We start from the raw sequence: 27,857 nt of genomic DNA, 5'->3' as shown, positions 1-27,857 counted from the left end.
CTCTTCTGTAGTGAATCAGCCTTGTTTTTGTCTGTTTCAAAACTCCTCATGGTAGCTGTGAGAACTTCTACAAGGTCTCATTCAAAAGAGGAAAACTATACTAATACTTCTTGTGCATCTCTGAAATGAATGCTCTAGTAAGAATATTTAGACTTTTGTTCCTGTCAGCATAGCTGCTGTGATGTTTGTGGGAGCGGGGATAATTGGAGTTGGGATGGGGATAGGTAGAAGTTAGAAGCATAAAGTTAAGTATCCATTTGTCCTATTCTTTATCTTGTTTCCTAGGATGTTTGGTGTCGTCTTCCCAGTGGGAACATATTTTTCTAATTGATAACCCAGAAGAAATGCTTCCTCATGTTCATAGAATCCCCACATAGGCTACTGTAACCCCATCTCCAATTGTACCTGGTGCTATAGGTGGTTTTGTATGTAGCATGTATTGACATTGTCATCTTTTATTTTGGGGGTGGGGTGTATTGCAATTTTCTCATTTTTTGAAGGGGCATTGTCTGGCCTCTGTATGTCACCCAAACACTAGGTCTCTAATAAATTTTGGTTTCTGTGTTATTCAGAGTCTGTTAGAAGCTATAGAGATATCGGAGTTAAGACAGCTATGAAATCTCTTCTGTGTACAATAGGATAAAAATATCTAACTTTTACCAGGTTTTGCCATGGTCCCCCTCAAAGCTAATCACTTAATATCCATTTGTGTACTTAGCACTAATGAAAACCTCCTAAGGTGAATTTTTGAATTATTTTACAGAGGAGACAGTAAAGCTTAAATTAAGTAACTGATGGTCACAAGACTGGTGGAGATAGCATTTAAACCCAGTTTTCTTCAACTATAAAGTCCCTTTACTAACCACTCCGCATTATTGTTTGCTTCTAGAGTTCTTGTGGTGCATCAGTTATAAAATGTATTGTGATTGTGTTAAATGTAAAACAGCCTATTATTTTATTCTATTTAAGCCCTCACACTACAACTTTTACCTGTGCAATATTTCCTGTCATCGAAACATCTCTGAGCCTTAGGTATTCCATTTGTAAAATGAAGTCTCTGCTGAAATGTATCATGTTTCTTTAAAACTCAGATTTGCCTACTTATTCACTTCACATTTAATAAAATTGCAGGACTCCCTCTCTGTACCAGGAAACTTTCTAGGTAAGAACAGACTATACTAGAAAGACAGGGACAAGACTCTCGAATTCCAATGGAGTGTGACCTATTAAAAAAAAAAGTAAAGAAAAATTTCAATGTAAGGAATGTGAAGAATGTTTTAAGAAAAAGGAGATGGTGGTATTTGAAGAAATGGTATTAGAACAGAAACTTGAATAAAATGAGAGCCCTGCTGAGGTCTACAGAAATAGCTTTCCAGGTTAAGTGAAGGTATATTTAGAGGCCGTGACATGGGAAAGAATTTGGAGTGTTCCAGAAACAGTGTGTTGAGTTGAGATCACGCGTAGAAATGGTTTGCAAATTATGCCCTCAGCAAAGCTTATTCTTATCTTTCACATTATACTTGGTTTTGTATTAAAGAAGCAGTTGGAAAATTCTTGATCTCTCCTGCAAGTTAGTAAGTCAGTGACCCAGTATGCTAGGAATTGGTATGCCTTTTAGACTTTGTATTAGATATTTGCTTATATTTTTAAACCCTAGTTTTATAGGGAATATCTTATTTCCCATATGACCTTCATCCCTATCACCATCTATATGGTTATCAATAATAACCATTTTTAATCCTATGAACCTGCAGCCTGATCAGAGGTGTCTCTGTGTTACCCTTTCCTCAATCTGTGTTATCCCTTCCTCTCAACATACTTGGCACTGAATAAAAGTGGAACTGGTTTCTTTTTTTCATTGCTGTAGGATAAAAGACAAAGCTATGGAATTTTTTCCTGCTCCTTTCTACCATATGGGAGTTGTACATAAAATAGGAATGGAATAAAAAAAATAGGGGACCATAAACAAGTGATAAAATACTGCTAATGCATTTTCAATCCTTGGTTTGATTTATTCCCGAAGTCTCAAAGTCTTCCCATCCTTGAATTATCTGAGACATACTGTAATATCATTGATTCCTTCCTTTTGACTAAGGTAGAGTCCATTGACTTTATTGTAACCAGGAGTGTACTACTGGTATTTCCCCCATATACAATTTAATTGGATTCTAAAAATAGCCTTATATAAAAAGGCATTATTGTCCTAACTTTGTAAATGAAAAGCTAGAAACTCAGGAAGTTTAAGTACCTTAGATGAGATTGTATAACTAGTAAATTGAACATCTTCCTTCAGATCTGGGGCATAGAAAATCATGCAGAAGAAAGTGATGACCCCTATAGTGTATGAGGATTGCATTGATGATCTTACTTTTTATACCAAGTTAAAAGACAGCACAGGGATTTTATTCACATGTTCCTAATGTGCAGAATTATGGTTAGGCATGTTAAACTGCATGCCCAGTGAACAGAGGAAAGGTACTGAGGAATGATTGCAAATGAGCACTGCCCATTATTGGCTCCTTACCTTACACTTGGCAATCCTTGATTTGAATGGTTTTCTAAGGCCAGTAGGTTAAAATTGAGCATCTTAGAAAAAGGTTGGTTTTGAAGAATAATGCCAACCATGCAGGTAGGGTAGAGGGGCAGAAAGACTGCATTAGAAAGAGACTTTGAATCTTTTTAAATTTCCAGCCCTCATCTGGCTTGTATCCCAATTTAAGATTCGAGGGCCCATTACTTTCACGAATTTATTACCTATGAATTGACCTCTTTTGACATATATTGTCTTCTTTTAATAAAATGGAAAAAAATGCATTTCCTCCCTAAATATACACATTCCATTGTGGTTTGCATCGTACTTCAGCCTATTTAGAGATTTTCTTCCTTGATTATACCTCAGTCTTTCATGTATCTTTAAATACTCCTATAAAAAATGAGTAATGAAACCTCTCTGGGTCTCATATTTCTATTAAGTCCCTATCTTGTTTTTCACTTCTCTTTATAGAGAACATACTCGAATGGCCTATACCGGTGGTTGCATTAATCATTTTCCATTAATTTTTTCATCCCATTATTCCATTCTGTGGTCACAAATATTTCTATTATGAAATTCCAGTTGACATAATCCCTGTCTTATACTCTGGATGGAATTTAGCATTGCTAAATATTATCTCTTTCTTGAAATCCTTAGGTTTTTTCCCCCAACTTTATTTCCCATTCATTCTTTTTTAGAGGGATTTATTATCAGTGTTCTCACTTTTTAAATTCTAAATAATTATTTTTTTTCTTCTTTACACTCATTGGAATCACCTGCTCTACCCTGGCTTCTGTGAATATTTATATTCTGATGATTCCACATTCTGTGTTTCCATCTAAACTTATATCACTACTCAAATATCTCCATTTTCAGCTGTGATACCACAAATCAAATCATTATATTCACTCGCAGGAAATATCAATACCATAAACAAAGGTGCATAAGTTAGAAAATGAGAGGGCGGAGCAAGATGGAGGAGGAGTAGGAGACCTACATTTCGTCTGGTCTCAGGAATTCAGGTAAATAGGAATCAAACCATTCTGAACACCTACAAACTCAACAGGAGATCGAAGAAGAGAGTAGCAACAACTCTCTGAACAGAGAAGCGACCACGTACTAGAAGGTAGGATGTGCGGAGAAGTGAATCCGAGGCGATATTCGGGAGGATAGACGGCGGGGGAGGGGGCCTCCGTCGGCCGCTTCTGGCAAGTGATAGAGCCGCGGAGCACAAAATTGGACCTTTTAGAAGTCGGCTCCGCTGAGGGATGTCACTCCAGTGGCTAAGTGGGGGGTGGAACCCTCGCGGGACAGTGTGGTCTCAGAACCCTCGGGGTCACAGAAAGACCGGCGGTGCCTGAGTGCGGCAGAGCTCCCAGGTATCGGAGCGGGGAAGCCGGCTGCAGAGACGGAGCCGAGGCGCGGGCTCTCAGCTCGGGGTTGCCATAAACTGTGATCCGCGGCCCAGTTGGGCCACTGCTCCTCTAGCAGGGACCCAACAAGCGGTGGAGCTGGGGAGACTCCTCTTCCTTCCCCGGGAGAGAGGCGCGGGAGTGCACCGCAGGGATCTGCTGGGTTTGGAGACTCCACATGGGTTCGGGTGCCAGAGATAGAAAGGCTTGGTCACAGGCAGGGTGAGCACGGAGTGCGGCCGGAGACCGGGGAGACAGGAGTGACTGCTTTTCTCTGGGGGCGCACTGAGGAGCGGGGCCCCGAGTTCTCAGCTCCTCTGGGTGGAGATTGGGAGGACACCATTTTCGCCCTGGTCCTCCAAAGCTGTACCCAGAGCTTGCAGGGAACAAAAGCTCCTGAGAGCACACCCGAGCAGCTTGCTTAGCCCAGACCGACAAGTGTGGGGCAATTCCGCCTCCGGCAAAGACATTTGGGAACCACGGCAACAGGCCCCTCCCCCAGAAGATCAGCACGAACAACCAGCAAGCCAAGACCAAGTTTACCGATCAAGGAGAATGGGAGAACTCCAGCACTAGGGGAATACTGCACATAGAATTCATGGTGTTTTTTTACCATGATTCATTAGTTCATCAAAGTTAATTTTTTTAACTGTTTTTTTTGAATTTTTCTTTTTCCCTTTTTCAACCAACATCTTATCAATCCCTTTTTACAAAAAAAAAAAAAACCTTTTTTATTTTTCATTTTTAGAGTCATATTTTATCCCTTCATAGTAGTTACCCTTATTTTTGGCATATATATATAAGTTGTTCTCTCTTTAAAATTTTGAGATACAGTTTCTTCTAACAGATCAAAATATACCCTAAATCACTAGTATATGGCTTTGTTCTAGTCTCCTGCCTGATCACATTCTCTCCCTTTTCTCATTTCTTTTTTTTTTTAAATCTTCTTCTTTCTTTTTTCAAACAACTTATCAATTCCTTTTATAAAATCTTTTATAATTTTCATCTTTAGAGTCATCTTGCATCCCTTCATTGTATCAACCCTTATTTTGTACATACATGTCTTTCTTCCTTTAAAATTTTAGGAGGCACTTTCTTCTAACAGACCAAAATACGCCCAAAATCTAGTGTGTGGCACTGATCTATGCACTAGCTTGATCATATTTGATCATATTCTGCTTTTTTTATATTCTGTTTTTGTTTTTATCTTTTTTATCTCTTTTTTCTTTCTTTCCCTTTTCCCCCCCCCCTGGTTTCAGGTCTTTTCTGATTTGTATACAGTATATTTGCTAGGGACGTTGTTAACCTGTCAGCATTTTGTTCTCTCATTCATCTATTCTCCTCTGGACAAAATGACAAGATGAAAAAAATCACCTCAGCAAAAAGAACAAGAGGTACTACCGTCAGCCAGGGACCTACTCAATATGGACATTAGTACGATGTCGGACCTAGAGTTCAGAATCGTGACTTTAAAGATACTAGCTGGGCTTGAAAAAAGCGTGGAAGTTATTAGAGAAACCCTTTCTGGAGAAATAAAAGAACTAAAATCTAACCAAGTCGAAATCAAAAAAACTATTGATGAGGTCCAATCAAAAATGGGGGTACTAACTGCTAGGATAAGGGAGGCAGAAGAAAGAATCAGTCATATAGAAGAACAAATGATGGAAAATAAAGAGGCTGAGAAAAAGAGAAACAACTACAGGATCACGAGGGCAGAATTCGAGAGATAAGTGATACGATAAGATGAAACAACATTAGAATAATTGGGATCCCAGAAGAAGAAGAAAGAGAGAGAGGGGCAGAAGGTATATTGGAGCAAATAATAGCAGAGAACTTCCCTAATGTGAGGAAGGAAACACGCATCAAAATCCAGGAGGCACAGAGAACCCCTCTCAAAACCAATAATAATAGGTCAACACCCCGACATCTGATAGTAAAACTTACGAGTCTCAGAGACAAAGAGAAAATCCTGAAAGCAGCTCAGGAGAAGAGATATGTAACCTTCAATGGTAGAAATATTAGATTGGCAACAGACTTATCCACAGAAACCTGGCAGGCCAGAAAGGACTGGCAAGATATCTTCAGAGCACTAAACGAGAAAAATATGCAGCCAAGAATACTATATCCAGCTAGGCTGTCATAGAAAATGGAAGGAGAGATAAAAAGCTTCCAGAACAAACAAAAACTAAAGGAATTTGCAAACACGAAACCAGCCCTCCAAGAAATCTTGAAAGGGGTCCTCTAAGCAAAGAGAGAGCCTAAAAGCAGCATAGATCAGAAAGGAACACAGACAATATACAGTCACAGTCACCTTACAGGCAATACAATGGCACTAAATTCATACCTTTCAATAGTTACCCTGAATGTAAATGGGCTAAATGCCCCAATCAAAAGACACAGGCTATCAGATTGGATTAAAAAACAAGACCCATCAATATGCTGTCTGCAAAAGACTCATTTTAGACCCAAGGACACCCCCAGATTAAAAGTGAGGGGGTGGAAAACGATTTCCCATGCTAATGGACACCAAAAGAAAGCTGGGGTGGCAATCCTTATATCAGACAAATTAGATTTTAAAATAAAGACTGTAATAAGAGAGGAGGAAGGACACTATATCCTACTTAAAGGGTCTATCCAACAAGAGGATCTAACAATTGTAAATATCTATGCCCCTAATATGGGAGCAGCCAATTATATAAGGCAATTAATAAGAAAAGAGAAGAAACACATTGACAACAATACAATAATAGTGGGGAACTTTAACACCCCCCCTGACTGAAATGGACAGATCATCTAAGCAAAAGATCAACAAGGAAATAAAGACTTTAAATGACACACTGGACCAAATGGACTTCACAGACATATTCAAAACATTCCATCCCGAAGCAACGGAATACACATTCTTCTCTAGTGCCCATGGAACATTCTCCAGAATTTATCACATCCTAAGTCACAAATCAGGTCTCATCCAGTACCAAAAGACTGGGATTATTCCCTGCATCTTTTCAGACCACAATGCTTTGAAACTAGAACTCAATCACAAGAGGAAAGTCGGAAAGAACTCAAATATATGGAGGTTAAAGAGCATCCTACTAAAGAATGAATGGGTCAACCAGGAAATTAAAGAAGAATTCAAAAAATTCATGGAAACCAATGAAAATGAAAACACAACTGTTCAAACTCTTTGGGATACAGCAAAGACAGTCCTGAGAGGAAAGTATATAGCAATACAAGCCTTTCTCAAGAAACAAGAAAGGTCTCAAATACACAACCTAACCCTACACCTAAAGGAGCTGGAGAAAGAATAGCAAATAAAACCTAAAGCCAGCAGGAGAAGAGAAATAATAAAGATCAGAGCAGAAATCAATGAACTAGAAACGAAAAGAACAGTAGAACAGATCAACGAAACCAGGAGCTGGTTCTTTGAAAGAATTAACAAGATTGATATACCCCTGGCCAGACTTGTCCAAAAGAAAAGAGAAATGACCCAAATCAACAAAATCATGAATGAAAGAGGAGAGATTACAACCAACACCAAAGAAATTCAATTATAAGAACATATTATGAGCAACTCTACGCCAGCAAATTAGATAACCTGGAAGAAGTGGGTGCATTCCTAGAGATGTATCAAGTACCAAAATTGAACCAGGAAGAAATAGAAAACCAGAACAGACCTATAGCCACTAAGGAAATTGAAGCAGTCATCAAAAATCTCCCAAGAAACAAAAGCCCAGGGCCAGATGGCTTCCCAGGGGAATTCTATCAAACATTTCAAGAAGAATTAATACCTATTCTCCTGAAACTGTTCCAAAAAATAGAAATGGAGGGAAAACTTCCAAACTCATTTTATGAGGCCACCATTACCTTGATCCCAAAAACAGACAAAGACCACATCAAAAAGGAGAATTACAGACCAATATCCTTGATGAACATGGATGCAAAAATTCTCACCAAAATACTAACCAATAGGATCCAACAGTACATTAAAAGGATTACTCACCACGACCAAGTGGGATTTATCCCTGGGCTGCAAGGATGGTTCAACATCCGCAAATCAATCAACGTGATACAATACATTAACAAAAGAAAGAACAAGAATCCTATGATCCTCTCAATAGATACAGAAAAAGCATTTGACAAAGTATAGCATCCTTTCTTGATGAAAACTCCTCAGAGTATAGGGATAGAGGGTACATACCTCAATATCATAAAAGCCATCTATGAAAAACCTACAGCGAATATCAATCTCAATGGGGAAAAGCTGAGAGCTTTTCCCCTAAGGTCAGGAACGCGGCAGGGATGTCCACTCTCACCACTGCTATTCAACATAGTATTAGAAGTCCTAGCCACAGCAATCAGACAACAAAGAAATCAAAGGCATCCAAATCGGCAAAGAGGAAGTCAAACTCTCACTCTTTGCAGGTGATATGATACTGTATGTGGAAAACCCAGAAGACTCCACCCCAAAACTGCTAGAACTCATACAGGAATTCAGTAATGTGGCAGGAGATAAAATCAATGCACAGAAATCAATGGCATTCCTATACACCAACAACAAGACAGGAGAGAGACAAATCAAGGAGTCGATCCCATTTACAATTGCACCCAGAAGCATAAGATACCTAGGAATAAATTTAACCAAAGAGGCAAAGGATCTGTACTCAGGAAACTATAAAATACTCATGAAAGAAATTGAAGAAGATACAAAGAAATGGAAAAACTTTCCATGCTCATGGATTGGGAGAACCAACACTGTGAAGATGTCAATGCTACCTAGAGCAATCTACACATTCAATGCAATCCCCATCAAAATACCATCCACTTTTTTCAAAGAAATGGAACAAATAATCCTAAAATTTGTATGGAACCAGAAGAGACCCCGAATAGCCAGAGGAATATTGAAAAAGAAAAGCAAAGCTGGCGGCATCACAATTCCGGACTTCCAGCTCTATTACAAAGCTGTCATCTTCAAGACAGTATGGTACTGGCACAAAAACAGACACATCGATCAATGGAACAGAATCGAGAGCTCAGAAATGGACCCTCAACTCTATGGCCAACTAATCTTTGACAAAGCAGGAAAGAATGTCCAATGGCAAAAAGACAGTCTCTTCAACAAATGGTGTTGGGAAAATTGGACAGCCACATGCAGAAGAATGAAACTGGACCATTTCCTTACATCACACACAAAAACAGACTCCAAATGGTTGAAAGACCTAAACGTGAGACTGGAGTCCATCAAAATCCTAAAGGAGAACACAGGTAGCAACCTCTTCGACCTCAGCAACTTCTTCCTAGAAACATCGCCAAAGGCAAGGGAAGCAAGGGCAAAAATGAACTATTGGGATTTCATCAAGATAAAAAGCTTTTGCACAGCAAAAGAAACAGTCCACAAAACCAAAGACAACCGACAGAATGGGAGAAAATATTTGCAAATGACATATCAGATAAAGGGCTAGTATCCAAAATCTATAAAGAACTTATCAAACTCAACACCCAAAGAACAAATAATCCAATCAAGAAATGGTCAGAAGACATGAACAGACATTTTTCCAAAGAAGACATCCAAATGGCCAACAGACACATGAAAAAGTGCTCAACATCGCTCGGCATCAGGGAAATCCAAATCAAAACCTCAATGAGATACCACCTCACACCAGTCAGAATGGCTAAAATGAACAAGTCAGGAAACGACAGATGTTGGCGGGGATTTGGAGAAAGGGGAACCCTCCTACACTGTTGGTGGGAATAAAGGTGTTGCAACCCCTCTGGAAAACAGTATGGAGGTTCCTCAAACAGTTAAAATAAAGCTACCATACGATCCAGCAATTGCACTACTGGGTATTTACCACAAAGATACAAATGTAGGGATCCGAAGGGGTACATGCACCCCAATGTTTATAGCAGCAATGTCCACAATAGCCAAACTGTGGAAAGAGCCAAGATGTCCATCGACAGATGAATGGCTAAAGAAGAGGTGGTATATATACACAATGGAATATTATGCAGCTATCAAAAGGAATGAGATCTTGCCATTTGCAATGACGTGGATGGAACTGGAGGGTGTTTTGCTGAGTGAAATAAGTCAATCAGAGAAAGACCTGTATCATATGACCTCACTGATATGTGGAATTCTTAATCTCAGGAAACAAACTGAGTGTTGCTGGAGTGGTGGGGGGTGGGAGGGATGGGGTGGCTGGGTGATAGACATTGGTTAGGGTATGTGCTATGGTGAGTTCTGTGAATTGTGCAAGACTGTTGAATCACAGATCTGTACTTCTGAAACAAATAATGCAACATATGTTAAGAAAAAAGAAAAAAAGAACATAGCAGGAGCGGAAGAATGAAGGGGAGTAAGTCAGAGGGGGAGATGAACCATGAGAGACAATGGACTCTGAAAAACAAACTGAGGGCTCCAGAGGGTAGGGGGGTGGGGGGATGGGTTAGCCTGGTGATGGGTATTAAATAGGGCACATTCTGCATGGAGCACTGGGTGTTATGCACAAACAATGAATCATGGAACACTACATCAAAAACTAATTATGTAATATATGGTGATTAACATAACAATAATTTTTTTTTTTTAAAAAAAGGGGAAGTCATCCTTGACTCTTCTTTCCCATCCATCTTGTATACCCAGGAAAACCCCATGTTCCAACCTTGTGAGTATCTTCTTTTCCTCTCATTTCCCGTTCAAGTGACATCTTGGGCACTATCTAAGTCTCTTCTTCAGAACTTAATCACTATTCCTCCAGCTCCCAGAGGTGTTGCTTGTTGCTAGCTCCCATATGATCTCTCTAGTAATTGCACTCAGCCAAAGGGTACAGTCTCACCCAATGTTAAACTTGTTCTCAGGCACAGTCCTTTTCCTATGTGTGGTCAATGTGTGGTACAAGGTCACAGTGTTCTTGCCTCAGTTTGAAACTTCTCTGATAGGCCATTTCCAAGTTCAGAATTCTAACTTTAGAATTCCCTTTGGGATTAGTGGAGATCCCTATTTTAGCAGCATCATAGTTCGCTGTGCCTTTCTGCTCAAAGCTGCTTCCCTCACCCAAGTTCTCCAATAAACCACTTGGAATATTACACTCTTTATCAGAAACTGTTTTCTTGCAAAACTGTCACTTTTAATGTTTACCCCACTATGCTTTCTTGCTTGTTACCCTGACTCTACTCTTACTCTTCTAGTACATTCTCTACATGGTAGCTAAAGTGATCACACTAACATCCAATGTGATGCTGCCAAATCCTTGCTAAAGACCGTGCTAATAGATTTCAATTGCAGGAGAGATTTTAATGTCTTATACTTTATATTATAAATAATGTGAGATCAAGGATTATGCCTATCTTATAAACTTTTCCATCTCAAATACCTGACATAATAGGTCCTTAATATTTTTTATGTAAATAATTGTCTACCCTATGCTTGAACACCTTTATCAATAATTAATGAAAAGAACTAGTAGACTAGAAAATCTAAACCTTATTTCTACCCCAGGAGGGTGTGTCTGTGTCTTCAATTACTGCATGACCTTGAGCCACTCTGGTTGAGTTTTCTAACCAACAAAATTAGATTGCACAACTAGATGATTTCCAAGGAACATACAAATATGCCCTCATGTAGTACTGTATGTCTATCAAATGAGGGCTCGCCATTGAACAAATAAAAAACATGATGAAAAAAGTTTAAGCTGAGGAATAAATACAGTTCATGAAAGTCTGAGCTAAGTAATGCTCTTAAAATGCAAGCTTTTGGTATTAACATGTTTTTAAACAATGAGAAAACTCTCCCCTGCTTCTGTCCCCATCACTCCTTATGTATTGAATTAGATATCTAGAATACACAGTCCAATTATGTGATTCTGGATATTGGCTAATTGTTCCCTGATAAAGCAAAGGTTAGCCTGTAAACCTTAAGGTATACTTTGTTTTTCTGTAGAGTCACAACAGTCAAACCACATTATTAGTATGTCAAAACCATCTTTTTTGCAAAGTCAGTCAAAAAGTAAATGCTCACACATTTGAGGAAATGTGTCAATTTTATGCTTTAAAAAAACCTGCTCATAATTTTATGAAGCAACTCCTATAGAAAAGTGTGAGCACCATCTGTTACACAATAAATGTTGAATGACTCAAATATTTTGTTATTCGAAATAAAAATAAAATGTCCTCTTGAGTATCCTGAACTTCAGTATCCTGAAGAGCAACCTTCTACAAGCAAGACAATTCTTTTATAATTTAGAATCTTTAACACATTAAACAATCTTAGGTAATATTCATTACTAAGCTCAGTAATAAATTTCTCTTGACACAAAAAAATAGCAATGGGATACCAGGGAGTGACATATTACTTCTGGGAACCTTGACTCAAAGAAGCCAAATGTTTTAAAGCTACTATGATGAATAGCTTAAGAATTATTAATGGTCAAAATAAATGCTCATTGCCATGATGTGACACATGTTAGTCTCCATATACAGTAGTAGCTAAATGTTGATTGTTGCTGTGAGAAATAAATACAATCATAGCAGCTGGAGGTGTTACTCCTAATCATAAATGTGATCTTTCTTGTCTGGTGTTTCACAGGAGTTGAATGCCAAGGGGGAAATTATGGTAGAAAAAAGGTAACCTTCAGCATCTCCCCATTTCACTTTGAGCCTTTACCTCCATGCAAAATGTAAATAAGGCATGCAGATTATTTAAGAGGATTGTATGAATGTTAATCTCTTGGCTTTTATAACTATCTGTCGTTACATAGGATGTTGAACATTTGGAGAAGCTAGTTGAAGTATCATACAAGTATTCTTCGTTTAAAAAAAAAGCAACGTATTCTGCAAAATTCAGCTCTGTCATCACCAAACAGGACAAAGAGCAATGGGTTTGAGCTGACAGGTAAAAATTTAATAACTGACCCAGTTACTCTAAAGAGGCATTTCTCAGAGAGCCTGTCTGGCTCTGTCAGTAGAGCGTGCAACTCTTGATCTTGGGGGTCATGAGTTTGAGCCCCACATTGGGCATAGAGCTTACTTTAAAAAAAAAGCATTGCTCTGTCCCTGGATCCCAGCCTGTACATTTAGGCCACTCTGCTCCATTAGAGCTGAGGGAATAAAATAAAATAAAATAAATAAATAAAACTGAGGTTGCTAGCCCTTTGCAAAACCTTCCACTATGGCTCTAGCAAGTATAATTGCTTTTAGAAGAGTATCACCTCTGTAAATAGCAACTTTTTATCTCTGAGACCTGAGCATTGTCATTACTGCCCAGAGAATGGGAAGAAAGGGGATTTACTGCTTGAAAGTCTTATTAATCATTAGCCTCAGCAGAAATGTTTTCCTAATTTATATGTGATGAATCACTAGAAAATACGTATTAAAGTGAGCCCTTGGCCTTTTGCCCAACCCCTCCTGGTAAACTAAGTAGTCTAGGCCAAGGACATTTGGAATTCTATTGATGTTTCAGAGGCCCTAAACTGGAATTCAAGAAAGGAAATGATTGTGTGCGTGTGATATAAAGGGAAAGGAGATTCATATGTAATGGCATAAGGCTTAGAGAAGCTCTGTTTAGATGATGAGGAAGCATAAATTAATGAGTCCTACACCTGTGGCCAGGTATTCATCTAGAAGGTTTGAACATTTGAAGTTAGATATCCAAGAGTCTTTAGAATATATAAGAAGTCTTAGGCTATCAAACCTCTATTCCTTTTTCAAGATAAAAGGGCAGGTGGGAGACTGAATAAAAAAAAAAATCTCTGGGGGGCGCCTGGGTGACTCAGTTGGTTACGCGTCTGCCTTTGGCTCAGGTCATGATCTCAGGGTCTCCAGATCGAGTCCTGCATCAGGCTCCCTGCTCAGCGGGGAGTCTGCTTCTCCCTCTCCCTCTGCCTGCCACTCCCCCTGCTTGTGCTCTCTCTCTCACTCTCTCTCTCTCTCTGATAAAATAAATAAAATCTTTTTAAAAAATTCTCTGAATAAGAAAGATAAGATGAATAAAAGAAGAAAACAAAATAATAGTTTTCTAAAAAATATATAGGTAATTGAAATCTGAAATCCTACTGTTTCTGAAATTGGTCTGTTGTTTACTACTTTGGACTAAATATGATATTATTTGGAAATTGTTTCAGAGCTTTCAGAAATCTGTTCAGTCTCTTCCAATTTACAAAAATGAAAAATCCTAGACATATGATAGCTTGAAAGACATTTGTGTCACACTGGCTTTAGCTCCCTCTGACCTTACTGAGACAGCTTTAGGGTCTCAGCTTGTCTGGCCCACAGATCTTATAAGTCAGTTTCTTGACTCCTGGATAAGAGGAAGAGTATTTCCCAATTATTTATATTTGATAGTCTAATTTTCCCCAAAGAGATTGTTTCCCAGTCTTTCCTTGGACTGTGTAAGGTGATACTTCCTCTCTGACTTAGCAGTTTAACTGTGGTGTCTCAAAAATGACTCTCACTGAGGAACCCCTTCACTTCATACTTACCTATAGCACTTAATCTTAACTCCAAGCTTCTGTGATCCTAATGTTCTCATAATTCAAAGTATCTTCCTTGTCTGCTAGATCATTATCAACCCATGATGGCTAGTTCTAATTCTGAAAATTTAAACCAGCTGTCATTCCTGTGAACTATATTCATATCACCCCATAAAGGGGCATTTTGAATGCAGCAAATTTATTTATTGAATATTTGCAGATCTCCTCTTTTGGTTCTTGCTCAATTCACATCCCTGCCTTATCTTACCCATTTGGGAATATGTTTCACACTTTGTCTTCTCCTGAATGGCAGGCATTTTTCTAACCTGTTCTTTTTCTGCATTCAACTGTCAATGCTCTTGACCCCTAAAAGTTTCCTCAAGCACAAGAGGCTTGGGTAGATACCCAAAGCTTCCTTGCAACTCTTTCCATAGAAAGTTTTCTCTAAATGACCAAATCTTCTCACATCCCTGTGTATGTTTCCTACTTTCCCCTGATCCATTGACCTTTAATGATAAAATCTATGTTAGTGTAAATAAACTATCTGTAGTTTATATTATGAAAAAGTGCATTGTTTATTATCTTAAGATGCAACTCTATTAAGATTAAATATGCTTGTTCAAGATACGTATATTTCTATGGACAGAAAGCCATCATTTTAAAGCCTCATTATCAACAAGTAGCAATGCTTTCCCTGGCTTTGGCTGTCATTAGAATTGGGGACTTTAATGAAATAACACTAATTCCCAGACCACATGATGTATGCTGTGGCTATATTTTATACAAAATGCTTAAAAATCTGTCCAAATAGTTCTATTACCCTATCATTATTTGTAGCTGAGATAAAGAAAAAAGTGAACTATTAAACTTCTACAGGAGAGACAGGAATTGTAAGCAGCTACTTTCTGCATAAGCCTTACCACAGGCCAGTTTCACATGTCCTTTTCTATATTTAAAATTGGAGTTCAGGAAGCTTAAGTAAACTTAGCAATATCATGGACTTGCCAGTAATAGAGTGAGAATTTGAACATAGTCACTCTGAATTTTTGGCATTGAGTGCTTTTTCAAATTTATGATATTCTGTTGTGTTGAGGACATTTCAAATATCAGAGGACCCTTGATGATTCCTAATAATCCTATCAGATGAGTCAATTTTTTCCATTTAACAAAATTCTCACTCATTAATTTGTTCATTTTTAATCAAATATATATCAGATTTTCCCTGAGATAGATATTGGAGATGATCTCAGAAGCTCAACATCCTAGAAGGGATTCAGAAGAGCATGCAAATATTTTACTAATTTGTGACTTAACAATTCTGATAGTTGGTATTAGACTTGCCTTCACATCCTAAGCTATTTTAGAATTTGGCCAAGATTGTAAATCAACTGTTTTAAGGCATCCGGAAATGGACACAGTAGGGAAGTGATTCGAAACAAAAACAAAAACAAAAAAATGAAAAAAAAATTATTTGAGTTCCATATTCAACCCAGATTTCTGCTGAGAGAAATGGCCCAAATATGCAAAAAGTCAGAGTCCTGACAGAAAACTAAAGCTTCCCTGCATGAAAGAAACAGCAGAATTCAGGGCTGTTAAGGTAAATATAGTTTGTAAGGCGAGGAGATAAAAGTACCTCAAATTTTCATGGGGTTATCCTCCTTTGTCCTTGGCTAAATTCTAGGTGGCATGTGGGCAGGATGAGATTGCACAGGGTCTAGCAGAAAATACATGAGGGATTGAGAACTGAACAAAGATTTCAGATGTTTCAGAGACCTGGGAATACATATTGGGGTTTTGAACTAGTTAGGGGAAAAAAAAATTGAAGAATAACATTAGAATTCAGTTGAGGTCCTTGAAAGGCATCATCCTAGGAATAAAGTCCATAACCTGTTAGTAGAAGCTGTGTCTTTGTAGAGAGGAGAAAATGAGTATAGACTTCCCTAACAAAGCCTTGATTAGATCAAAACAATCTACTAATTTAACTTTGCCTTAAAAAATACATGCACACGTAAATGTACACACACAGATTTTAGATACGTATATAGTAAGTGTGTATAAACCACAGAAAAAAATATGTTCAAGCTATCATACACAATATTTAACACATAATTTTACAAAATAGACATGAATAGAAATGGGAAAATGTAACCCATAATAAAGAAGTCAATAGTTATAGATCTATGAGGTAGACATTGGATTTAGCTTACGTGGGTTTAAAAATGTTAAATTTAGAGGAAAGCATAATTAGATAAATGTAAACTTAAATGGGAATTTTAAAATTTAAAGATGAAGGAAATCCACTAGATGCATGTAAAAGACTACATAGCAGAAATCAAGATAAGGATGGACCTGGAGAGTATTATGCTAAGCGAAATAAGTCAGAAAAAAACAAATACCATAGGATTTCATTCTTGTGGAATTTAAGAAACAAAACAAATGAATATAGGGGAAAGTAAAAAAGGCAAACCTTTTTTAAAAAGGTTTTTAAAAGAGACTCAACTCTGGAGAACAAACAGGGTTGCTGGAGGGGAGGTGGGCAGGGGGATTGGCTAATTGGGGGTTAGGGATTAAGGAGGGCACTGTGATGAGCACTGGGTGTTATATGTAAGTGATGAATCACTAAACTGTACTCCTGAAACTAATAATACACTATATGTTAACTAGAATTTAAATAAAAACTTGAAACATAAATAAAAAACAACAACAAAAATGATGCAAAGAGTTGGAAAAAATCAAACCTTCTTCTGTACATGTAACTGTAATCCCAGAAGAAGAGGGAAAGCAACACAAAAAATCTATCAAGAGACAATGACTATGAATATTCCATATTTGATGAACAACATTAACTGAGTTTTAGAAATCTTAAAACCACAATAAATAAAAGCAAAACCTAGCACATCATAGAAAAACTATTGAAATCAAAGTATTAAAATGATTAAATAAGCAATATAGTTTTAGGTCTTTATCAGGAGGACATAAAAAGCCAAAAGGTGTACCTATCCAACAAGGGTTTCAAAATAAATGAAGAAAAAATTGCATAATTTAAAAGGAACCAAAAACAAGTGGTTGTGTGTGGGGAGAAGGGATGAATAGCAGTAAAAATACTTACAGAATGATTATGGATGTAGGTCACTAAACATTTGTCCAAACCTTAGAATGTACAACATCAAGAGTGAACCTAATGTAATTGGTGGACTTTAGGTGATTTTGATGTGTCAAAGTAGGTTCATCACTTAAAACAAGTATACCATTCTGGTGAGGTACAAAACAGGGGAAAGTTTTGCATTTGTGGGGCCAGGGAGTATATGGGAAATCTCTCTTTTAAGTTTTCTGTAAACTTAAGACTTCTCTAAAGTCTAAAACAGCAACAGAAAGCACAAATGATGAAGAAATGCAAAATGGTGATCACTTCCTATAACTCATTTCTGGGGTTAACTTTATTCTCTTTACTTGTATGTTTGCCTCAATAAAACTTTAACTAAAAAAGAAGAACAAGTATATCAGGAACTTTCAGTGTTCACCTCAAGGTAAAAGAAAAAATAGACAACAGATCAATGGAACAGAATAAAGTCTAGAAATGGAAAATTTGGAGAGCACATAGAAAATCAAAGTGGTGATAGGTTTGACAATAGGCTTTAAGATAGAGCATCAGAGCAGGGTCTATGAAAGAAGAAACAAAAGTTGGATGTTATTTAAGCGTGGTTTCCAGGGCAAAGTTTTGCCGGTAGAGGAGTCCTATATGACCACACCCTGACAACACTTCCCATGCTCTGCCACTGGCTGGAAGCAATGTGCAAAGCCCATAACTTCGATTCAAACTCCAGTAGATCTTACAGGTGCTAACACATCTAGGCTGTTAGCTCCAACAACACTCCTTGAAGCTAGATGGAAAATTTTTCCTTTAACAAAAATCTAAGCAGCAAAAAGGCAGAAAGTTAGCCAACAACATTAAGATTCTTGTCTGTTGGTGTCTTTTATTCCCATTTCAGTAGATCCTTACCTCCATTAGGCCATGGTGTATGACCTGTATACCTTTAGGTACCCCACTGCATTCCGTATGGATACTGAGTTGGTGCTATTAATGTTCCTAAAAACAAAAACAAAAACAAAACAAAACTGAAACTAAAAAAGACAAAACACCTTACTGATTCTGTGTCAGGCACTAGAGTGTTGTTTTGATGCTGGAGAAATAACGATGAGAAAAATATAGCTCTTCTCTATTTGCAGCCTCAAATTTGCCTCTGAGAGTAAGGGCGTGAAATACAAGTAGGTTGTGATTTGCTATTAACATCTCTGTGTCATGGATACTTTATTACTTTATTGATAGCCTCTCTGAAGACACTGAGACCTTCTTAACATCTCTGTAGTACCTGTCACAGGCACTGAATAGTTATTTTGGGAAGATGCCTCTTTCTAGGAAAATAAAGGATAAATATATCAAAAAGTTGAACATAACAAGAGAAACTGATCACTTCAATAGAACAATACTAAATGGGTCACAAGATAATTCATGTTCAATAGATATTTATTAAATTGAATGAATCTTTTGGGGGTAGTAAGAAAGAATGCTTGTTCTTTTGTCACAGATCTTCCAAATTCATGGGAAACACAAGTTCAAAAAAGATTCTAAATGATTTTGAAAGAAACATGCAAAACCATGGAGAAAATAAATGCATACATGTTGTAGAAAGGGGAGGGATACACGTTGTTTTCTTCAGCCAAATGTTTGCTATTGTATAAATTACTATTTGGTAATTTAGTGTTTGATAAGTGAGCATTTCAGACTAAGGTGGTTGAGGGTGAATGTAGGAATGGGATAGAATGGGAGCTGGGTGACAGATTCATAATTTCTGGACTCAAAACTGGCCTGCAATGGGCACCACTTTTGATTTCACAACCCCAATTTTGCAAGTTGAAGAATTTTGAAAATATTCTGCCAGCATTAATGATCACAGCATCTCACTGGGCAGTTAGGAAGCTATTTGCTTTCCTCTTTCCACTTAAAATTGATGGTTTTTACCTTCAGTTTACTATCTCGGTGCTCTTAGTGGTTTCACACGTTTTGTTAGCTCTTTTTATAAATGATTTATTTTAAACAAATCAAACAACCAAACAAGAAAACCAACTGCTATTTTAGTTTTTGCTGACTGCTAAGGGCCAAGGCCAGTAATTTAGTATGTTTTGCTCTACTGCCCATTTAAAACATCCCGGTAACCTTGGTTGGTAAGTCCTCTGTTTGCCCTTCTGAAAATTACTTCATCTTTTTTTTTTTTTTTTTACCTAACTCTGTCCCCCAAAGAATAGGGTTCTGCAGTTCTATCATGACTTAAGGTATTAATCCTTTACATTCTCTCTAAAGAATTCTAATACTTCTGCTTTTAATTCTCCTATTCAAATAGGCAAACCACTCTAAGAAGATGAGGACTCTGCCATCTCATGTTCTCCTTGTGTCCTTTCCAAGGGCATTCAAAGAGAGTGGGGAGCCTAGAGGTAGAGAAGGAAGTCAGGAAGACACTCAGTGGTACTTTTTTGTGTTCCCTGCTGTTGGGATGAGAAAAGTTTGTATGTGATAATAGGGCAGAGGGAACCTAGTTTTGGTGGGACTAAAGCTTGTGCAGTTTGGGTACCCCTATTTTAAACAACATTACAACATTATAAATATAAACTTAGAAACACAAATTTCAGCTTCATTAGTTCCCAGTGAAACTGTTTCATCCACTATTGTAGTTATGCAAAGCTATAAAATTTCAGGGCCTTGTGAATGCAACTGACAGAGCATTTACACTTCAAGAGAGAAGAGACTATGGGCATTTGTGGAGGAAGTGAAGGAGGGACTCCTGTAGGAGTGAGACATGGTTCAGTTCACCCAACCTACCTGGACCCAGCTCGATGTTCTCATCCTTTCACATCACTTCCTCTTGGAACTATTTGGTCTTGAAATTGGCAATTCAATTTGAGCCATAATGTTATATACTGTTGAAATTTATGTTCAACTTAGAATATTTAGAAAAGATGTGAACATAAGTTGTTATATCTGATTCTGCTTCCTTGTGTTTTTACCTTTCTACCCTAATTTGTATGAGAAACTTCATTAACTTAACCTTAGCACAATGAGGATAGTCGCAGTCCTGCTTATGTTTCCCAAGCTCCTAAGTTTTCCTCTAAGGATATCATTACAATAAATTTACTTTTGTTTCTCCCAGTGTTTGTTCTTGAGCCACCCCATCTGCTTTCACTCAAATGGAGTCACAGAATTCACTCATTACGGTGACACCTGAAACCACTGGATTCTATTCACTAGTTCCATTTATTCATAACTTTGAATATTGCAGCTTCTGAATTATTCTGATGAATAATTCCTACATGATACCAGGAGATCTCTTCATTCTTGTAATCCGAAAGTAAACTTGAATTTAAATATCACAAAAATCTACTCTGTAAGGAAAAAATGTAATCTGAAGACCACCCAATTTTAGTAAGTTGTTACATTTAAGTACTGAAATAAGCAGTATTTAAGAGTGTACTAGCTTGAGGGAAAGACATGTAAGCAAAGATGTACAACACTGCTTAGTTTATATTTTGAAACAACTTGTATACATTTCAAAATATACATATGTATGTGTATTTCTGTGTACACACACACACACAGACACACACACACACAGAATCCAGGAGAAGCCCAAGGAGAAAATGGGAAGAATGGCCTGGAAAACAGTAATTACTAGATTATTACTTGGGAGTGTATTTAGAAATGTTCCTAAACTGGTATGATTATAAAATACAGAATCTATTAGAAAGCAGTTGTAAGAATCTTAAAACATGCTTATGGAAAAAGAAATGTAACAAACTAGCTTTCTCTTGGCAGTTTTTTAAGTGTTTGAATTTTTTTTAAATTTATTTCAACTAAAAAAAAGGTGTGGAACCCAACACGGGGCAGATCCCAGGACCCTGAGATCATGACCTGAGCTGACACAAGGAGTAGGCCGCTCAAATGACTGAGTCGCCCAGGCTCTGTTTTTAATTTTTTTAAGATACCTCCTTACTGTTTTCCCAAGTGGTTGTACCAAATTACATTCTCACCAACAGCACACCAAGGTTCTCTCTCTCTTTTTTTTCACATCTCACTAACATTTGCTTTCTTTTTGATTATAGCCATCCTAATAGGTGTGAAGTGATATTTCATTGTGATTTTGATTTATATTTTCCTGATGACTAATGATATAGAATACCTTTTTCTGTACCTGTTTGCCATCTGTATGTCTTTTTAGCTCTTGAGCCACTGGTGATCACTGTCTATCTTCTTTGGAAAAGTGTTTATTCAGATATTCTGCCTGTATTTTAGATTGTTTATTTGTTATTGAATTGTATATTTTGGATATTAGCCTCTTAGATACATGATTTGCAAATGTTTTCTCCCACTCAGTAGGTTGCTTTTTTGTTCATGCTTTCTTCTGCCCTGTGGAAGCTTTTTAGTTTGATGTAGTCCTACTTGTTTTTTTGGTTTTGTTGCTTTTGCTCTTGATGTCAGATTAAAAAAGTCATCACCAAGGGCACCTGTGTGGCTCAGTCGGTTGAGCGACTGCCTTCGGCTCAGGTCATGATCCTGGAGTCCCGGGATCAAGTCCCACATCGGGCTCCCTGCTCGGCAGGGAGTCTGCTTCTCCCTCTGACCCTCCCCCCTCTCGTGCTCTCTGTCTCTCATTCTCTCTCTCTCTCAAAAAAAAAAAAAAAAAATCATCACCAAGACCAAGGTCAAGAAACATACTGCCTATTTTCTTCTAGGGACTTTTTATGGTTTCAGGTCTTATGTTCAAGTCTTTCATCAATCTTGAGTTAATTTTTGTGTACGTGTAATTTAGTGTGTGGCTGTCCAGCTTTCCTAGTACTACTTATTGAAGAAAAGGCCCATCCCCCATTGTACAATCTTGGCTCCTTGTCATGAGTTAATCAACTATATACATGTAGGTTTATTTCTGAGCTTTCTGTCCTGTGTCATCGATCTATGTATATGTTTAATACCCAATGCCACAGTATTTTAATTACTATAGCTTTGTAATACAGTTTGAAATCAGGGAGCTTGTGTTCTCCAACTCTGTTCTTTCTCAAGATTGCTTTGGCTATTCAGGGTCTTTTTTGGTTCCATACAAACTTAAGGATTGTTCTATTTCTGTGAAAAATGACATTGGAATTTTGACAGGGATTGCATTGAGTCTGTTCTTTCCTTTGCATAGTATAGACATTCTAACCATATTTCTTCCGGTCTATGAGCACAGAATATCTTCTATTGATTTGTGTATTCTGCATATGTTTTTAAAATTTATCTTAGAGCAGGTAGGTGGTAATAATTCTAATTATTTATAAAAGCTATCTACAGACCTCTGAATTTGAGCCATTTCCATTTGGCCATTTCCAATGCCTGGCAAAATGTTATAATGAGCCTATTTTCAATAATATACACAGTCATTTATCAAAAAAATGTATAGCATAGCCACTGTGTACCAAACACTACAATAATAGAGCTACTATGCATCAAGTACTGGTCTAGGTACCAGAGATGCAATTGAACACAAGAGAAAAGTTTCTATTCTCAGAGTTTATAGCTTTCTTGGAATGATACAATTACCTGTGTGAATGTGTCTAATTCTGTTATAAAGAGAGTAAGGGCTCTGAAGTTCCTATGACATGAAGCAAGTAATACTTAAAATGTCACTCTTCTTTTGTAATCCATCTCTCAAAGTACCCCCAGAATGCATGTAATGCTTTTAAATGTGTAACATTCAATTAGAATCCCTGCTGTTGACCTATAGGAAGGAACAGTCTTATTCTCTTTTGGCTCTGGAGACTGTAGCGTTACCTTGTGGCTGCCAGTCTACCCTCTTGTTAGTTTCAGAAATCCATTTTTCTGAGGATCCAGGTTTCAACAACTGATAGTCATAGAGGGAGGCAGAAGTGGGGAGGGAGGGCATGGGGGTTTTCAAGAAAGCAACACTATCTTACAGTGTGGAACAAGGTCAAACCACTTCTCCAGTTGCCCTCCAACCAGGCTGGCTTGTATTCAAACCCTCATTATATAAATAAAAGGATGACAGTAAACATTCTTCATGGATTAAATATAAATTTGAAGTCCAACTGCCTGAGACTAGATCAACTCTATAGAGGTCATGAAAATCAAAATCTCCAGATACATCACAGCTCAGGGAGAGCCCAGTAAAAGGGAGGAAATTTGCTATTGATCTGGACTACTGCTGACTCCTCAGATTAGTTCTTAATCGTAGTCATTGTTACTTTTTCCTCCTATATTCCTCTTGTTTTTGTTATTTTTTAAAGGATATTCTTCCACTGCTTCCTCCTAAGCTTTCCTCCTAATGACAAACAACCTCTTAATTTATTTTTCTCACTTTAAAAATTTTAAGTGATTTTTTTAGTGTAATCAAGAAGAAATCTTAACAAGTAAATGCAACACAGAAATATTGCAACAAGGAAGACTCCCTAACATTTAGTTCCTTTCTATGGTTGAATGAGTTCCCAGGAGTAATTATAAGAGGCCAATCACCTGAAATTTAGAAATCCAACTGGACAGACTCCTCCATTATGGGCTGCTAGGATTCCCCAACTTCAGCTAAACAACAGTGAAGAGAATAGTCCTTTTTTAAAAGCCAAAACTTTTTTTTTCCTTCTCAATTTCTCTCTGTGCTGAAACTGTTACCTCTTATTGAAATCAGCTCTATCTGTAGTCAGCAAACTTCACTGCTATTCAGTGGCAAAATTTATCAGAAACTAGAACAAAAGAGGAGAGAGAGAGATTCTAGGTGACTCCTGAAAAGAAAAACAACAGTTTTGTCCCATGGTATAAAGGTCAGAATTCTGACTTTTGGGAGAATATGTGATCTATCTTCTTAGTCTACCCCTTATTCTGTAAACAAAAGAAAGTGTTTGAGATGGGGCAGGTCTTGATAATGTTTCATGATGAAATTACCTGTTTATCCATCATACCCTAAAGTGTCTGAGCATCATTTTGTTTTGCCAAAAATCAAAGCTTCCCTCTCCATATAAACTGTTTTGTCCCGGAAATTTCCGGGACAAACCTTGTATCCTTGCTTGTTTGCTTGTGTTTTTATTCATATTCCAGCCTTGTAGAGTATTACAAAATATTTGCCTAGCCTAAGAAAGTATGAAACATGAGTATTCCTACATTGGGGTAGGACTGTAAAGCCCAAGGACAGGTGTTAAGGCCTCCTTCACTGACCACATCAGAAAAACAATCTCTAACATGTCAACATCTGTTCTTTTACAAACCAATATACTGTCCACTTAATACTTACAGTTAATGAAGTACTTTCATCAGTATCTCCTTTAAAATCTTCAATTTGGGTATTAATAGTAACTACATTTCACTAAGGAGGAAACTGTAGCTCAGAGAGGAGATAAATTTTGCTCCTTTTCATAAAGCTAGTTAAGTGGCAGACTCTAACTCAAAACTAGATTTGTTGATTCCAAGGCACCTACCCTTCAGTCTGCTACTTGGCTCTTCTCAAGCTTTTGATAGGGCTTTAGCCTCTACTAAAATCTAGCTGATGAATTTTCTGTGGTAAAAACACACTCCCTGAGTACCAATCTATACCTTGTCTGTCTCTATCTATGCCAGGCCAAATGACCACAAACATAACACAGCATTCTCTCTACTTTCAAGCAATGTTTTATTCACAGGGAAATCCTCCTGTAAATTCTCTTGGACTTTGTGCTTTGGGGATGAAAGAATTTAACCTTTCATCTGCTCAATCAAGGTTCTTATTCATCCTACTTACTCACTATGCATGGCTCTTTGACTCTAGTTTTTATTAGTTTTATCTACTACTTTCTCAGATCAGGGCACCCAAGGATATGCATGTACTTGAGAGAGCAGAATATGAGAATAGAAAGAACTTGTTATTTACTAGGTGAAAAAGGAAGGGAAAAACAAGATGATTTTAAGACCAGAGAATCATCAAAGACCTCAAAAGAATGTCAGTAAGGAATAAATAGTGACAGATATAAATTAGTGAACAAGGGATAGGTGTGAGGAGTTTAAATGAACGGCACAGGAGAACACAAGTGTTTCTGAAAAGATCTTAGTAAGCCTTATTTCAGAAGCCTTCAAGGCTGAGGTTCTCTGCATTCATTCTACGCGCTGCTCTGACAGACCAAATATTGTTACCTTCAAAGCCGTTATCAGTAGGATCTAATGTCTCTCATTCGCTGGATATCTCTTAAGCTGTGTGCTGGTATCAGTCTTTTTTGGGCACACTTCTTGAATGCAGGTCCCTGTAACAAAGTTCAGTTTAGATAAAAAAATTCCAAAAAACTGCTTTCATTTTTCCATTGTTTAAGTTATTTATTTAGGTCTCATGGGTTTCTAAGAGCTGCTTTTCTATTAATATACACAGCAGTCTCCAGCCACAACTGACAGAAACAAATCCTAGATGAGATCACAGGGCAGGACAGAACAGCTAGCCAGAACCACCTTATATAGTCCAGAAGGAGCTAAGATGAAGAGTGTTTGGGATTGATTTAATGACTCTGCTCTACTTGTAGAGATAATAATAGAGTAATATATCTTAATAACAGCACATAACTTTATTTCTTGACTAGTACTATAATATGAACATTAGCACATTTTTCAGTTATTTCTTATATCAATGCCATTAAACATTTACTGATACCTTCATTTTTTCACATGATAATTCTGATCCTTAGGTGACTTAAGTGTCTTTCTGAAAATGACTTTCACACACTGCCTGATTCCTAAGTCCTAACCATACCAGGTATGAGTCCCTTGCTGGCTTTCATAGTTGGTGGTATTCTGTGAGTCATGTGTCTGATTCTTATTTTTACCAGCATGATGAGCAAAGTCCGGGAATGAAATGAAATGGATGTAGCTCATAGTCAAGAGGAGGTGCAAAAAAAAAAAAAAAAAAAAAATCAGACCAACTTCTCAATAGAGTCATGAGTCTATAGGGGCAAGGCAGAGAGAAAAAGTTTGAATATAAATCCAGTGAGATGGAAATTGGCCTGACCAGGCAGAGTCAAGGTCAAAGCAAGGATGAGTGGCAGAGCTTGAAGGAATTCACAAAATTAATCAACACTATATTAGAAAATCTTTGCATTGGGTGCATAATATTGGATCTTTAAAATATGACATAAAATGAGGAAGAGACTGCTAGTTTCTCAGTGTTGAGAGTGAATCACTGGTGGATTTTGATTAATACAGATATCTTTTTATATAAATAGGAATTTTGGAGCAACCAGAAAAAAAATAGAAAGCACTAATAGAGCATCAAACTCATGACTTCCTGGATAAAACATTATGAGCTATATTAAGCCCCATCGAAGTGGTAAATGGATATGTCAACACTTCAGGCAGTCCTAAAATACTATCTGAAATTTGGAAACGATGTGATTATACGCTATGAATGAAGCATTCCTCTTGATGATACTATTAATCAGGTAGTAGATGGAAACAAAAGGAGGAAGGAGGTAAACTTTCTATTCTTTTAATCGAAAACTTACTTGGAAATATTAATTGACTTGAGCGGCAAAGTCAGTAAATCTTGGCTTCCGCAGTGCAAAGGAAGAGCACAGGCTTGAAATCAGAAAGGCAGTGATCAAGTTTAGGCTCAAATGTAGTGGAATGACACCGCTAAAGTGACTTTAATATAAACTTCATTATATTTAATGAACATTACATTTAATGACTTTAATATAAACTCCATTATAAACTTCAGTTCCAGTGTCAAACGATGAGGTGAGGATACCCCCTCGCTAGATTTGTATAAGGAGAGTGTAAAACGGCACACATAAATCACTACTAAGGTATAAGTAGACATTCAACACAATAACGTTTTGTTACTTTGAGTTTGCAATTAGCCCTTCCTGCCAGTTCAGTATTTGCTTCTTTACCAAGTAAAATTCTTGTTGACCAAGACCAAGTTGAATAAGCCTCTCCATTTGCCTCATCGGCTTCAAAAATCAGAAACCTGAAAAGATGCAGTGGTGTATCCTGCTATCCAACCAAATGTTTTTAGACCTATCAATACCACACAATAAATAGTCATTGGATTGGGGAAGTAGGAAACAGAGGGATAATCCAAACCCTGTGGTACATATTGATAAGTACTACCTTTTGATAGCTATTCTCTTATATTTATGGCAAAAAATACATTCCTTATATAGAGAGAGATACTCTGTTACATCAACATCCTTGTATATATTTCATTTGGGATCATAAAATTTCACTTCCTAATCTAACATACAAACAACAATTTGTGAAGACCTGAGTCATATGCAGCTCCCAGTTCTCTGGCTGCTAATTCTTGTAGGAATTTATTCTTGGGGTGCCTGGGTGGCTCAGTTGGTTAAGCGTCTGCCTTTGGCTCAGGTCATGATGCCAGGGTCCTGGCATCGAGACCTGCA

This window comes from Eumetopias jubatus, unplaced genomic scaffold (assembly GCF_037043125.1).
Source record: "Eumetopias jubatus isolate StellerSeaLion01/CBP00866 unplaced genomic scaffold, mEumJub1_p1.0 scaffold_17, whole genome shotgun sequence".
NCBI classification, from domain to species: Eukaryota; Metazoa; Chordata; class Mammalia; order Carnivora; family Otariidae; genus Eumetopias; species Eumetopias jubatus.
This window is presented reverse-complemented; position numbering follows the sequence as displayed.